A 15,856-nucleotide genomic window follows, 5' to 3' on the forward strand; every position below is an offset into this window, starting at 1 on the left:
GCTCATCTATGGAGAGAGATGAGTAATTCCAAAGCATCGAAGTGGACCGTTCTACTCTATTTAGTGTTCTTAGAAGTCTAAGTCACTAGTTTAGCATTTGTCTAACGTTTCGTTAACAAAAGATGCCAATAGACCAAGTTATGTTCTCAAATGCATAAAAACATTAAAAGCTCATCTATAGAGAGCGTTGAGCAATTCCAAAGCGTGAAAATGGACCGTTGTACTCCATTTAGTCTTCCTAGAAGTCTACGTTGCTAGTGTAGGTTTCACACAACGTTTTGTAACCAAAAGATGCCAGTAGACAATGTTATGTTCTCAGAAGCATAAAAACGTGAGAAACTCGTCTACGGAGGGAGTTGAGCAATTCAAGGCATTAAACTGCACCATTGTACTCTATTCAGAGTTCCTCAAAGTCTAACTAACCAGTTTAGCTTCGTACAACGTTTCATAGCCAAAAGATGCCAATAGAATAAAATATGTTTTAAATTGCATGCAAACGTGAAAAGCTCGTCTACGGAGAGAGTTGAGGAATTCCAAAGCATGAAACTTGACTGTTGTACTCTATTTAGTATTCTTCAAACTGTAAGTCGCTAGTGTAGCTTTCATAGAATGTTTCATGATCAAAAGATGCTAATAGACCAAGTAATGTTCTCAAATGCGTGAAAACGTGAAAAGTTTGTCTATGCAGAGAGTTGAGCAATTCCAAATGAGCGATTCCAAAGCATGAAAGTTAAACATTGTACTCTACTTAGTGTTCTTAAAAGTCTAAGTTGCTAGTGTAGCTTTCATACAACGTTTCATTAACAAAAGTTGCCAATACATCAAGTTATGTTATCAAATGCATGAAAACGTAAAAAGCTCGTCTATGGAGAGAGATGAGTAATTCCAAAGCATCAAAGTAGACCTTTATACTCTATTTAGTGTTCTTAGAAGTCTAAGTTTCTAGTGTAGTTTTCGTACAACGTTTCGTTAACAAATGATGCCAATAGATCAAGTTATGTGCTCAAATGCACAAAAACGTGAAAAGATCGTCTGTGGAGAGAGTTGAGCAATTCCAAAGCATCAAAGTAGACCTTTGTACTCTATTTAGTGTTCTTAGAAGTCTAAGTTTCTAGTGTAGTTTTCGTACAACGTTTCGTTAACAAATGATGCCAATAGATCAAGTTATGTTCCCAAATGCATAAAATCATGAAAAGCTCATCTATGAAGAGAGTTGAGTAATTCCAAAGCATCAAAGTGGACCTTTGTGCTCTATTTAGTGTTCTTAGAAGTCTAAGTCGTTAGTGTAGCTTTCATACAATGTTTCATGACCAAAAGAAGCCAATTGACCAAGTTATGTTCTCAAATGCACAAAAACGTGAAAAGTTCATCGATGGAGAGAGTTGGGCAATTCGAAAGCATCAAAGTTGACCATTGTACTTTATTCAGTTTTCTTAGAACTCTAAGTTCCTAGTGTAGCTTTCATACATTGTTTCATGATCAAAAGAAGCCAAAAGACCAAGTTATGTTCTCAAATGCACAAAAACGTGAAAAGTTCATCTGTGGAGAGAGTTGAGCAATTCCAAAGCATCAAAATTCACCGATGTACTCTATTTAGTGTTCTTAGAAAGTCAAGTTGCTAGTGTATTTTTCGCTCAACGTTTTGTTAACAAAAGATGCCAATAGACCACGTTATATTCTCAAATGCACAGAAACGTGAAAAACTTGTCTATGGAGAGAGTAGAGCAATTCCAAAGCATCAAAGTGGACCGTCATACTCTATTTAGTGTTTTTAGAAGTCTAAGTCGTTAGTGTAGCTTTCATACAATGTTTCATGACCAAAAGATGCCAATTGACCAAGTTATGTTCTCAAATGCACAAAAACGTGAAAAGTTCATCGATGGAGGGAGTTGAGCAATTTCAAAACATCAAAGTTGACCGTTGTACTTTATTTAGTGTTCTTAGAACTCTAAGTTGCTAGTGTAGTTTTCATACAATGTTTCATGATCAAAAGAAGCCAAAAGACCAAGTTTTGTTCTTAAATGCCCAAAAACGTGAAAAGTTTGTCTATTGAGAGAGTTAAGCAATTCCACAGCATCAAAATTGACCGTTGTACTCTATTTGGTGTTCTTAGAAGTCTAGGTTGTAAGTATAGCTTTCGTACAAAATTTCGTTAACAAAAGATGCCAATAGATCAAGTTATGTTCTCAAATGCATAAAAACATGAATAGCTCGTCTAGGGAGAGAGTTGAGTAATTTCAAAGCATCAAAGTGGACTGAAGTACTCTATTTAGTGTTCTTAGAAGTCTAAGTCGCTAGTGTGGATTTCGTACAACATTTCGTTAACAAAAGATGCCAATGGACCAAGTTATATACTCGAATGCATAAAAACGTGAAAAGATTGTCTATGGAGAGAGTTGAGCAATTCCAAAGCATCAAAGTAGACCTTTGTACTCTATTTAGTGTTCTTCGAAGTGTAAGTTTCTAGTGTAGTTTTCGTACAATGTTTCGTTAACAAGTGATGCCCATAGATCAAGTTATGTTCTCAAATGCATAAAAACATGAAAAACTTATCTATGGAGAGTTGAGTAATTTCAAAGCATCAAAGTGGACTGATGTACTCTATTTAGTGTTAGAAGTCTAAGCTGCTAGTGTAGCTTTCCTACAATGTTTCATTAACAAAAGATGCCAATGGACCAAGTTATGTTCTCAAATGCACAAAAACGTGAAAAGATTATCTATGGAGAGAGTTGAGCAATTCCAAACCATCAAAGTAGACCTTTGTACTCAATTTAGTGTTCTTAGAATTGTAAGTTTCTAGCGTAGTTTTCGTACAACGTTTCGTTAACAAATGATGCCAATAGATCAAGTTATATTCCCAAATGCGTAGAAACATGAAAAGCTCTTCTATGGAGAGGGTTGAGTAATTCCAAAGCATCAGAGTGGACCGTTGTACTCTATTTAGTGTTCTTGGAAGTCTAAGCCGCTGGTGTAGCTTTCGTACAACGTTTCGTTAACAAAAGATGCCAATAGACCATGTTATGTTCTCAAATGCATAAAAAGGTGAAAAGCTCATCTATGAAAAGAGTTGAGCAATTCCAAAGCGTCGAAGTGGACTGTTGTACTCTATTTAGTTTTCCTAGAAGTCTGCGTTGCTAGTGTAGTTTTCACACAACATTTTGTAACCAAAAGATGCCTGTAGACAATGTTATGTTCTCAAAAGCACCGAAACATGAGAAACGCATCTACGGAGAGTGTTGAGCATTTCAAGGCATTAAAGTGCACCATTGTACTATATTCAGAGTTCTTCAAAGTCTAACTAACCAGTTTAGCTTCGTACAACGTTTCATAGCCAAAAGATGCCAATACAACAAGTTATGTTTGAAATTGCACGAAAACGTGAAAAGCTCGTCTATGGAGAGAGTTGAGGACTTCCAAAGCATGAAAGTGGACTATTGTACTTTATTTAGTGTTCTTCGAACTTTGAGTCGCTAGTGTAGCTTTCATAGAATGTTTCATGATCAAAAGTTGTCAATAGATCAAGTTATGTTCTCGAATGCATAGAAACATGAAAAGCTCGTCTATGGAGAGAGTTGGGTAATTTGAAAGCATCAAAGTGGACTGATGTACTCTATTTAGTGTTCTTAGAAGTCTAAGTTGCTAGTGTAGCTTTTGTACAATGTTTCGTTAATCAAAGATGCAAATGGACCATTTCATGATGTCATAAGCACAAAAATGTGAAAAGCTTGTCCATGGAGAGAGTTGAGCAATTCCAAAGCATCAAAGTGAACCATTGTACTCTATTTAAAGTTCTTCGACGTCTAACAGGCCAGTTTAGCTTTCTACAGCATTTCATAGCCGAAAGATGCCAATAGAACAAGTTTTGTTTGAAATTGGACAAAAACGTGAAAAGCTCATCTATGGAGAGAGTTGAGGATTTCCAAGGAGTCAAAGTGGACCGTTGTACTCTATTTAGTGTTCTTAGAAGTCTAAGTTGCTAGTGTAGCTTTCGTAAAACTTCGTACAACATTTCGTTAACAAAAGATGCCAATGGACCAAGTTATATACTCGAATGCATAAAAACGTGAAAAGATTGTCTATGGAGAGAGTTGAGCAATTCCAAAGCATCAAAGTAGACCTTTGTACTCTATTTAGTGTTCTTCGAAGTGTAAGTTTCTAGTGTAGTTTTCGTACAATGTTTCGTTAACAAGTGATGCCCATAGATCAAGTTATGTTCTCAAATGCATAAAAACATGAAAAACTTATCTATGGAGAGTTGAGTAATTTCAAAGCATCAAAGTGGACTGATGTACTCTATTTAGTGTTAGAAGTCTAAGCTGCTAGTGTAGCTTTCCTACAATGTTTCATTAACAAAAGATGCCAATGGACCAAGTTATGTTCTCAAATGCACAAAAACGTGAAAAGATTATCTATGGAGAGAGTTGAGCAATTCCAAACCATCAAAGTAGACCTTTGTACTCAATTTAGTGTTCTTAGAATTGTAAGTTTCTAGCGTAGTTTTCGTACAACGTTTCGTTAACAAATGATGCCAATAGATCAAGTTATGTTCCCAAATGCGTAGAAACATGAAAAGCTCTTCTATGGAGAGGGTTGAGTAATTCCAAAGCATCAGAGTGGACCGTTGTACTCTATTTAGTGTTCTTGGAAGTCTAAGCCGCTGGTGTAGCTTTCGTACAACGTTTCGTTAACAAAAGATGCCAATAGACCATGTTATGTTCTCAAATGCATAAAAAGGTGAAAAGCTCATCTATGAAAAGAGTTGAGCAATTCCAAAGCGTCGAAGTGGACTGTTGTACTCTATTTAGTTTTCCTAGAAGTCTACATTGCTAGTGTAGTTTTCACACAACATTTTGTAACCAAAAGATGCCTGTAGACAATGTTATGTTCTCAAAAGCACCGAAACATGAGAAACGCATCTACGGAGAGTGTTGAGCATTTCAAGGCATTAAAGTGCACCATTGTACTATATTCAGAGTTCTTCAAAGTCTAACTAACCAGTTTAGCTTCGTACAACGTTTCATAGCCAAAAGATGCCAATAGAACAAGTTATGTTTGAAATTGCACGAAAACGTGAAAAGCTCGTCTATGGAGAGAGTTGAGGACTTCCAAAGCATGAAAGTGGACTATTGTACTTTATTTAGTGTTCTTCGAACTTTGAGTCGCTAGTGTAGCTTTCATAGAATGTTTCATGATCAAAAGTTGCCAATAGATCAAGTTATGTTCTCGAATGCATAGAAACATGAAAAGCTCGTCTATGGAGAGAGTTGGGTAATTTGAAAGCATCAAAGTGGACTAATGTACTCTATTTAGTGTTCTTAGAAGTCTAAGTTGCTAGTGTAGCTTTTGTACAATGTTTCGTTAATAAAAGATGCAAATGGACCATTTTATGATGTCATAAGCACAAAAATGTGAAAAGCTTGTCCATGGAGAGAGTTGAGCAATTCCAAAGCACCAAAGTGCACCATTGTACTCTATTTAAAGTTCTTCGACGTCTAACAGGCCAGTTTAGCATTCTACAGCATTTCATAGCCGAAAGATGCCAATAGATCAAGTTTTGTTTGAAATTGGACAAAAACGTGAAAAGCTCATCTATGGAGAGAGTTGAGGATTTCCAAGGAGTCAAAGTGGACCGTTGTACTCTATTTAGTGTTCTTAGAAGTCTAAGTTGCTAGTGTAGCTTTCGTACAACTTCGTACAACATTTCGTTAACAAAAGATGCCAATGGACCAAGTTATATACTCGAATGCATAAAAACGTGAAAAGATTGTCTATGGAGAGAGTTGAGCAATTCCAAAGCATCAAAGTAGACCTTTGTACTCTATTTAGTGTTCTTCGAAGTGTAAGTTTCTAGTGTAGTTTTCGTACAATGTTTCGTTAACAAGTGATGCCCATAGATCAAGTTATGTTCTCAAATGCATAAAAACATGAAAAACTCATCTATGGAGAGTTGAGTAATTTCAAAGCATCAAAGTGGACTGATGTACTCTATTTAGTGTTAGAAGTCTAAGCTGCTAGTGTAGCTTTCCTACAATGTTTCATTAACAAAAGATGCCAATGGACCAAGTTATGTTCTCAAATGCACAAAAACGTGAAAAGATTATCTATGGAGAGAGTTGAGCAATTCCAAACCATCAAAGTAGACCTTTGTACTCAATTTAGTGTTCTTAGAATTGTAAGTTTCTAGCGTAGTTTTCGTACAACGTTTCGTTAACAAATGATGCCAATAGATCAAGTTATGTTCCCAAATGCGTAGAAACATGAAAAGCTCTTCTATGGAGAGGGTTGAGTAATTCCAAAGCATCAGAGTGGACCGTTGTACTCTATTTAGTGTTCTTGGAAGTCTAAGCCGCTGGTGTAGCTTTCGTACAACGTTTCGTTAACAAAAGATGCCAATAGACCATGTTATGTTCTCAAATGCATAAAAAGGTGAAAAGCTCATCTATGAAAAGAGTTGAGCAATTCCAAAGCGTCGAAGTGGACTGTTGTACTCTATTTAGTTTTCCTAGAAGTCTGCGTTGCTAGTGTAGTTTTCACACAACATTTTGTAACCAAAAGATGCCTGTAGACAATGTTATGTTCTCAAAAGCACTGAAACATGAGAAACGCATCTACGGAGAGTGTTGAGCATTTCAAGGCATTAAAGTGCACCATTGTACTATATTCAGAGTTCTTCAAAGTCTAACTAACCAGTTTAGCTTCGTACAACGTTTCATAGCCAAAAGATGCCAATAGAACAAGTTATGTTTGAAATTGCACGAAAACGTGAAAAGCTCGTCTATGGAGAGAGTTGAGGACTTCCAAAGCATGAAAGTGGACTGTTGTACTTTATTTAGTGTTCTTCAAACTTTGAGTCGCTAGTGTAGCTTTCATAGAATGTTTCATGATCAAAAGATGCCAATAGATCAAGTTATGTTCTCGAATGCATAAAAACATGAAAAGCTCGTCTATGGAGAGAGTTGGGTAATTTGAAAGCATCAAAGCGGACTGATGTACTCTATTTAGTGTTCTTAGAAGTCTAAGTTGCTAGTGTAGCTTTTGTACAATGTTTCGTTAATAAAAGATGCAAATGGACCATTTTATGATGTCATAAGCACAAAAATGTGAAAAGCTTGTCCATGGAGAGAGTTGAGCAATTCCAAAGCACCAAAGTGCACCATTGTACTCTATTTAAAGTTCTTCGACGTCTAACAGGCCAGTTTAGCTTTCTACAGCATTTCATAGCCGAAAGATGCCAATAGAACAAGTTTTGTTTGAAATTGGACAAAAACGTGAAAAGCTCATCTATGGAGAGAGTTGAGCAATTCCAAAGAGTCAAAGTGGACCGTTGTACTCTATTTAGTGTTCTTAGAAGTCTAAGTTGCTAGTGTAGCTTTCGTACAACGTTTCGTTAACAAAAGATGCCAATGGACCAAGTTATATTCTCGAATGCATAAAAACGTGAAAAGATTGTCTATGGAGAGAGTTGAGCAATTCCAAAGCATCAAAGTAAACCTTTGTACTCTATTTAGTGTTCTTCGAAGTGTATGTTTCTAGTGTAGTTTTCGTACAATGTTTCGTTAACAAATGATGCCCATAGATCAAGTTATGTTCTCAAATGCATAAAAACATGAAAAACTCATCTATGGAGAGTTGAGTAATTTCAAAGCATCAAAGTGGACTGATGTACTCTATTTGGTGTTAGAAGTCTAAGCTGCTAGTGTAGCTTTCCTACAATGTTTCGTTAACAAAAGATGCCAATGGACCAAGTTATGTTCTCAAATGCTCAAAAACGTGAAAAGATTATCTATGGAGAGAGTTGAGCAATTCCAAACCATCAAAGTAGACCTTTGTACTCAATTTAGTGTTCTTAGAAGTGTAAGTTTCTAGCGTAGTATTCGTACAACGTTTCGTTAACAAATGATGCCAATAGATCAAGTTATGTTCCCAAATGCGTAGAAACATGAAAAGCTCTTCTATGGAGAGGGTTGAGTAATTCCAAAGCAGCAGAGTGGACAGTTGTACTCTATTTAGTGTTCTTGGAAGTCTAAGCCGCTGGTGTAGCTTTCGTACAACGTTTCGTTAACAAAAGATGCCGATAGACCATGTTATGTTCTCAAATGCATAAAAACGTGAAAAACTCATCTATGAAAAGAGTTGAGCAATTCCAAAGCGTCGAAGTGGACTGTTGTACTCTATTTAGTTTTCCCAGAAGTCTACGTTGCTAGTGTAGTTTTCACACAACATTTTGTAACCAAAAGACGCCTGTAGACAATGTTATGTTCTCAAAAGCACCGAAACATGAGAAACGCGTCTACAGAGAGTGTTGAGCATTTCAAGGCATTAAAGTGAACCATTGTACTATATTCAGAGTTCTTCAAAGTCTAACTAACCAGTTTAGCTTCGTACAACGTTTCATAGCCAAAAGATGCCAATAGAACAAGTTATGTTTGAAATTGCACGAAAACGTGAAAAGCTCGTCTATGGAGAGAGTTGAGGACTTCCAAAGCATGAAAGTGGACTGTTGTACTTTATTTAGTGTTCTTCAAACTTTGAGTCGCTAGTATAGCTTTCATAGAATGTTTCATGATCAAAAGATGCCAATAGATCAAGTTATGTTCTCGAATGCATAAAAACATGAAAAGCTCGTCTATGGAGAGAGTTGGGTAATTTGAAAGCATCAAAGTGGACTGATGTACTCTATTTAGTGTTCTTAGAAGTCTAAGTTGCTAGTGTAGCTTTTGTACAATGTTTCGTTAATAAAAGATGCAAATGGACCGTTTTCTGATGTCATAAGCACAAAAATGTGAAAAGCTTGTCCATGGAGAGAGTTGAGCAATTCCAAAGCACCAAAGTGCACCATTGTACTCTATTTAAAGTTCTTCGACGTCTAACAGGCCAGTTTAGCTTTCTACAGCATTTCATAGCCGAAAGATGCCAATAGAACAAGTTTTGCTTGAAATTGGACAAAAACATGAAAAGCTCATCTATGGAGAGAGTTGAGCAATTCCAAAGAGTCAAAGTGGACCGTTGTACTCTATTTAGTGTTCTTAGAAGTCTAAGTTGCTAGTGTAGCTTTCGTACAACGTTTCGTTAACAAAAGATGCCAATGGACCAAGTTATATTCTCGAATGCATAAAAACGTGAAAAGATTGTCTATGGAGAGAGTTGAGCAATTCCAAAGCATCAAAGTAAACCTTTGTACTCTATTTAGTGTTCTTCGAAGTGTAAGTTTCTAGTGTAGTTTTCGTACAATGTTTCGTTAACAAATGATGCCCATAGATCAAGTTATGTTCTCAAATGCATAAAAACATGAAAAACTCATCTATGGAGAGTTGAGTAATTTCAAAGCATCAAAGTGGACTGATGTACTCTATTTGGTGTTAGAAGTCTAAGCTGCTAGTGTAGCTTTCCTACAATGTTTCGTTAACAAAAGATGCCAATGGACCAAGTTATGTTCTCAAATGCACAAAAACGTGAAAAGATTATCTATGGAGAGAGTTGAGCAATTCCAAACCATCAAAGTAGACCTTTGTACTCAATTTAGTGTTCTTAGAAGTGTAAGTTTCTAGCGTAGTATTCGTACAACGTTTCGTTAACAAATGATGCCAATAGATCAAGTTATGTTCCCAAATGCGTAGAAACATGAAAAGCTCTTCTATGGAGAGGGTTGAGTAATTCCAAAGCAGCAGAGTGGACCGTTGTACTCTATTTAGTGTTCTTGGAAGTCTAAGCCGCTGGTGTAGCTTTCGTACAACGTTTCGTTAGCAAAAGATGCCGATAGACCATGTTATGTTCTCAAATGCATAAAAACGTGAAAAGCTCATCTATGAAAAGAGTTGAGCAATTCCAAAGCGTCGAAGTGGACTGTTGTACTCTATTTAGTTTTCCTAGAAGTCTACGTTGCTAGTGTAGTTTTCACACAACATTTTGTAACCAAAAGATGCCTGTAGACAATGTTATGTTCTCAAAAGCACCGAAACATGAGAAACGCGTCTACAGAGAGTGTTGAGCATTTCAAGGCATTAAAGTGAACCATTGTACTATATTCAGAGTTCTTCAAAGTCTAACTAACCAGTTTAGCTTCGTACAACGTTTCATAGCCAAAAGATGCCAATAGAACAAGTTACGTTTGAAATTGCACGAAAACATGAAAAGCTCGTCTATGGAGAGAGTTGAGGACTTCCAAAGCATGAAAGTGGACTGTTGTACTTTATTTAGTTTTCTTCGAACTTTGAGTCGCTAGTGTCGCTTTCATAGAATGTTTCATGATCAAAAGATGCCAATAGATCAAGTTATGTTCTCGAATGCATAAAAACATGAAAAGCTCATCTATGGAGAGAGTTGGGTAATTTGAAAGCATTAAAGTGGACTGATGTACTCTATTTAGTGTTCTTTGAAGTCTAAGTTGCTAGTGTAGCTTTTGTACAATGTTTCGTTAATAAAAGATGCAAATAGACCATTTTATGATGTCATAAGCACAAAAATGTGAAAAGCTTGTCCATGGAGAGAGTTGAGCAATTCCAAAGCATCAAAGTGCACCATTGTACTCTATTTAAAGTTCTTCGACGTCTAAAAGGCCAGTTTAGCTTTCTACAGCATTTCATAGCCGAAAGATGCCAATAGAACAAGTTTTGCTTGAAATTGGCCAAGAACGTGAAAACCTCGTCTATGGAGAGAGTTGAGCAATTCAAAAGAGTCAAAGTGGACCTTTGTACTCTATTTAGTGTTCTTAGAAGTCTAAGTTGCTAGTGTAGCTTTCGTACAACGTTTCGTTAACAAAAGATGCCAATGGACCAAGTTATATTCTCGAATGCATAAAAACGTGAAAAGATTGTCTATGGAGAGAGTTGAGCAATTCCAATGCATCAAAGTAGACCTTTGTACTCTATTTAGTGTTCTTCGAAGTGTAAGTTTCTAGTGTAGTTTTCGTACAATGTTTCGTTAGCAAATGATGCCCATAGATCAAGTTATGTTCTCAAATGCATAAAAACATGAAAAACTCATCTATGGAGAGTTGAGTAATTTCAAAGCATCAAAGTGGACTGATGTACTCTATTTAGTGTTAGAAGTCTAAGCTGCTAGTGTAGCTTTCCTACAATGTTTCGTTAAGAAAAGATGCCAATGGACCAAGTTATGTTCTCAAATGCACAAAAACGTGAAAAGATTATCTATGGAGAGAGTTGAGCAATTCCAAACCATCAAAGTAGACCTTTGTACTCAATTTAGTGTTCTTAGAAGTGTAAGTTTCTACCGTAGTTTTCGTACAACGTTTCGTTAACAAATGATGCCAATAGATGAAGTTATGTTCCCAAATGCGTAGAAACATGAAAAGCTCATCTATGGAAAGGGTTGAGTAATTCCAAAGAATTAGAGTGGATCGTTGTACTCTATTTAGTGTTCTTGGAAGTCTAAGCCTCTAGTGTAGCTTTCGTACAACGTTTCGTTAACAAAAGATGCCAATAAAGCAGGTTATGTTCTGAAATGCATAAAAACGTGAAAAGCTCATCTATGAAAAGAGTTGAGCAATTCCAAAGCGTCGAAGTGGACCGTTGTACTCTATTTAGTTTTCCTAGAAGTCTACATTGCTAGTGTAGTTTTCACACAACATTTTGTAACCAAAAGATGCCTGTAGACAATGTTATGTTCTCAAAAGCACCGAAACATGGGAAACGCGTCTACGGAGAGTGTTGAGCATTTCAAGGCATTAAAGTGCACCATTGTACTATATTCAGAGTTCTTCAAAGTCTAACTAACCAGTTTAGCTTCGTACAACGTTTCATAGCCAAAAGATGCCAATAGAACAAGTTATGTTTGAAATTGCACGAAAACGTGAAAAGCTCGTCTATGGAGAGAGTTGAGGACTTCCAAAGCATGAAAGTGGACTGTTGTACTTTATTTAGTTTTCTTCGAACTTTGAGTCGCTAGTGTAGCTTTCATAGAATGTTTCATGATCAAAAGATGCCAATAGATCAAGTTATGTTCTCGAATGCATAAAAACATGAAAATGTCGTCTATGGAGAGAGCTGGGTAATTTGAAAGCATCAAAGTGGACTGATGTACTCTATTTAGTGTTCTTAGAAGTCTAAGTTGCTAGTGTAGCTTTTGTGCAATGTTTCGTTAATAAAAGATGCAAATAGACCATGTTATGATGTCACAAGCACAAAAATGTGAAAAGCTTGTCCATGGAGAGAGTTGAGCAATTCCAAAGCGTCAAAGTGCACCATTGAACACTATTTAGAATTCTTCGACGTCTAACAAGCCAGTTTAGCTTTCTACAACATTTCATAGCCGAAAGATGCCAAAAGAACAAGTTATGTTTGAAATTGGACAAAAACGTGAAAAGCTCATCTATGGAGAGAGTTGAGCAATTCCAAAGAGTCAAAGTGGACCGTTGTACTCTATTTAGTGTTCTCAGAAGTCTAACTCGCTAGTGTAGCTTTCGTACAACGTTTCGTTAACAAAAGATGCCAATAGACCAAGTTCTGTTCTCAAATGCATGAAAACATGAAAAGCTCATCTCTGGAGAGAGTTGAGCAATTCCAAAGAGTCAAAGTGGATCGTTGTACTCTATTTAGTGTTCTTAGAAGTCTATGTTGCTAGTGTAGGTTTCACACAACATTCTGTTGCCAAAAGATGCCAGCAGACAATGTTATGTTCTCAAAAGCACAAAAATATGAATAACTCGTCTACTGAGAGAGTTGAGCAATTCGAAGGCATCAAAGTGCACCATTGTACTATATTCAGAGTTCTTCAAATTCTAACTAACTTGTTTAGCTTTGTACAACGTTTCATAGCCAAAAGATGCCTATGGACCACGTTATGTTTGAAATTGAACAAAAACGTGAAAAGCTCGTCTATGGAGGGAGCTGAGCAATTCAAAAGCATCGAAGTGGACCGTTGTACCCTCTTTAGTGTTCTTAGAACTCTCAGTCGCTAGTGTAGCTTTCATAGAACATTTCATTAGCAAAAGATGCTAATAGACCAAGTTATGTTCTCAAATGCACAAAAACGTGAAAAGTTCATCTATGGAGAGAGTTGAGCAATTCCAAAGCATCGAAGTTGATCGTTGTACTCTATTTTAGTGTTCTCAGAAGTCTAAGTTGCTAGTGTAGCTTTCGTACAACGTTTCGTTAACAAAAGATGCCAATAGATCAAGTTATGTTCTCAAATGAATGAAAACATAAAAAGCTCATCCACGGAGAGAGTTGAGTAATTTTAAAGCATCAAAGTGGATTGATGTGCTCTATTTAGTGTTCTGAGAAGTCTAAGTCGCTAGTGTAGCTTTCGTACAATGTATCGTTAACAAAAGATGCTAATGGATCAAGTTATGTTCTCAAATGCACAAAAACGTGAAAAGATCGTCTGTGGAGAGAGTTGAGCAATTCCAAAGCATCAAAGTAGACCTTTGTACTCTATTTAGTGTTATTAGAAGTCTAAGTTTCTAGTGTAGTTTTTGTACAACGTTCCGTTAACAAATGATGCCAATAGATCAAGTTATGTTCCCAAATGCATAAAAACATGAAAAGCTCATCTATGAAGAGATTTGAGTAATTCCAAAGCAACGAAGTGGACCGTTGTACTCTATTTAGTGTTCTTAGAAGTCTAAGTCACCAGTTTAGCATTCGTCTAACGTTTCGTTAACAAAAGATGTCAATAGACCAAGTTATGTTCTCAAATGCATAAAAACGTGAAAAGCTCATCTATAGAAAGCGTTGAGCAATTCCAAAGCATCAAAATTCACCGATGTACTCTATTTAGTGTAGCTTTCATGCAATGTTTCATGATCAAAAGATGCCAATTGACCAAGTTATGTTCTCAAATGCACAAAAACGTGAAACGTTCGTCCATGGAGAGAGTTGAGCAATTCCAAAGCATCCAACTTGACCGTTGTACTTTATTTAGTGTTCTTAGAACTCTAAGTTGCTAGTGTAGTTTTCATACAATGTTTCATGATCAAAAGAAGCCAAAAGATGTTCTCAAATGCACAAAAACACGAAAAGTTCATCTATAGAGAGAGTTGAGCAATTCCAAAGCATCAAAATTCACCGATGTACTCTATTTAGTGTTCTTAGAAGTCTATGTTGCTAGTGTAGCTTTCGTAAAATGTTTTGTTAACAAAAGATGCCGATAGACCACGTTATATTCGCAAATGCACGAAAAGTGAAAAGCTTGTCTATGGAGAGAGTAGAGCAATTCCAAAGCATCAAAGTGGACCGTTATACTCTATTTTGTATTCTTAGAACTCTAAGTTGCTAGTGTAGCTTTCATTCAATGTTTCATGATGAAAAGATGCCAATTGACCAAGTTATGTTCTCAAATGCACAAAAACGTGAAAATTTCATCGATGGAGAGAGTTGAGTAATTTCAAAGCATCAAAGTTGACAGTTGTACTGTATTTTGTGTTCTTAGAACTTTAAGTTGCTAGTGTAGCTTTCATACAATGTTTCACGATCAAAAGAAGCCAAAAGACCAAGTTATGTTCTCAAATGCACAAAAACGCAAAAAGTTCATCTATGGAGAGAGTTGGGCAATTCCAAAGCATCAAAATTCACCGATGTACTCTATTTAGTATTCTTAGAAGTCTAAGTTGCTAGTGTAGTGCTATGGATTTAATTGCAAGCGCACAAATCGCACAAGTAATAAAGAGATGAGTAAATTATCGTTTCCACTAGGGATGTGTTGGCAATCAAGATCAATGTCAAACTAGTAACAACTATGCAAATTGGGGAAACGGATTCGAGATTGATTTTGTTTTTAAACTAAACTAAAGCAAAAGAACAAAGACAAATCAAACACAAGTATGAAATCAAGGATGGAAAGCACTAAGGTACTTAACGTCACCTCACCTATCCAATTCAATTCCCTTGGTCCCTTATCCCTAATTCCTCTCTCTATAATGACAATCGATTTCCCAACCTATTCAATGTTCTATTCCTAGATACATCAAACATATTTTCAACATAAATCCCTGTTATTCCTAACAATCGGATTAATATATCAAAAACCCATTAAGAACTATGGAAATCATTTAGCAATTGCATAAGTCACAAACCTATATTCCTATGGTTCATGCACCCTATGTCATCTATGGCTTGAGGCAAACCCTAGATATCTCCTTCCGGTCTCAATCTAGGAAACAAATCAATTGAATGATGGCCAAACATTCAAAAGCATTAATCACACCCATAGACAATCAAGAGAGAGAGAGAAATCAAGAAATAAAGAAACCAAGTTTATTGAATCTTCAAGGTTTGGTTACATTAAGTCCCTAGTAAGAAATCTAGCCACTCATGGAAGCAAAATACATCATTAAACAAAGGAAATCAACCATAGAAACTAGGATAGAAAAGGAGAGAGAAAACCCCCTTGTAGACCCTCTTCTTCTCCAAGCTCCAATGGTGGCTCCAAGCTCTCCAATGGTGGTAGAATGAAAAACCCTCCAAGAACCCTCCAAAACCCTATTTTTTTGCCCTTTTATACTTCCCCAAACTTTTATGTCGTTTTCAAAACAAGTTGGGGTCGTTTTGGCTTAAAAACAAGTGAATTCGGAACTTTTTCGCGAAACTACGCGTGCTGTGAATAGTATCTCCGATCGATCGGAAATACAATCTGTCTCCATGAATTCAATGCTGTTTTGGCAGGTCCGATCGATCGGTAATGGATCCGATCGATCGGAAATCGGTTCTGGAGTAAAAATCTTCATTTTGCACTCTTTTCCTTCCTTTCTTGCCTTGATACCTACAATATGCAAATATAACTTTCTTAGGCAATATCAACTCTTAATCAACTCAAAATGGGATGAACTTATGTGTAAAGGATGTGCAAATGTATGTATATATTTGGCACATCATGTAGCTTTCGTAAAACGTTTTGTTAA

This window comes from Tripterygium wilfordii, chromosome 15, assembly GCF_013401445.1.
Source record: "Tripterygium wilfordii isolate XIE 37 chromosome 15, ASM1340144v1, whole genome shotgun sequence".
In the NCBI taxonomy this organism is placed as follows: domain Eukaryota; kingdom Viridiplantae; phylum Streptophyta; class Magnoliopsida; order Celastrales; family Celastraceae; genus Tripterygium; species Tripterygium wilfordii.